Source organism: Octopus bimaculoides, chromosome 12 (assembly GCF_001194135.2).
Source record: "Octopus bimaculoides isolate UCB-OBI-ISO-001 chromosome 12, ASM119413v2, whole genome shotgun sequence".
NCBI classification, from domain to species: Eukaryota; Metazoa; Mollusca; class Cephalopoda; order Octopoda; family Octopodidae; genus Octopus; species Octopus bimaculoides.
In genome coordinates, this window is record NC_068992.1 from 65708382 (window position 1) to 65709511 (window position 1130).

Sequence of the window (1130 nt, forward strand, 5' to 3'; positions counted from 1 at the left end):
ATATATATATATATACATACATAACATAGATAGACAGATAGGGAGGTAGGTAGATTAGAGATATAGATATAAATTTCTTTATATCTTAACGTAGATATACTGTAGAAAGTAAAAAATCTGCAGTATTCGTCTTGCGGAAGCATCTCTTAGAGCTTACAGTGTTAAAAGGCACACAAATATATCAGTAGCAGAGGAATAGCACTTGGTAGTGGCGTTGGAATGGCTAAATCCGTCATCAGTAGTTAGCATCCTGTAGTAACCACAGTGTTGTCACGTGTTTCGTCACGTGTCGTGGTGACGTGTATTTAACGAGTTAAAGAGAGAGACGCAAAGGCGAGAAACTACGAATGAGTCGAGCTTTGAACGTCTAAACGAGAACCACAAGTCGAAGAGAAGAAAACGAAAAAGAAGAATGAGAACTCACTGCCGTTAAATGACAATTTCTACAAGGAACGTTTGGACATATCTATAATGAAACGAATGAAAAAGTTGTTACAATTGAATTCTGTATTTTCGGTCAGTTATTTATCTTCATATCTTAATATCAAAGTATTTATCTTCTCTGTGATTACAAATGAAGTTTCCACAAGACTGTCATAATGCTATATTCTTTGTTGCATAGAAATCTGTATTTCTGATCCTTTATTTTTCTGCGTATATTTGATAACGAAATATTTATCTCTATTTTATGTCAATAAACTAACAATTTTCACCAGACGTCATCTGGCTATATTTATTTATGAAGTCTGTATTTCCGGTCAGCCATCTTTTCTTTGTATCTTGATAGCGAGATATTTATCACTTTTTGTGATAAGAAGCGAACATTTTCCGCACACATACTTAGATAAATTTAACTTCAACTGATAGTTGTTTCGGCGGAGGTAAAGAATACGTACACTACCTGTTTTCGGCGTAACAAAAACACTAATCCTAACCCTATACACTAACCCTAACTCTAAACACCGGGTGTACGTATTCTTTTCTTACGCCGTTGTTTCATTCTTCTGCTGACGATCAAAAAAGCAGAAATACATGTTTAGCTGCGAAATACAAATATATATATATATATATATATATATATATATATATATATATATACACAGACATGCCAGAAGTAAATAGACACCTTT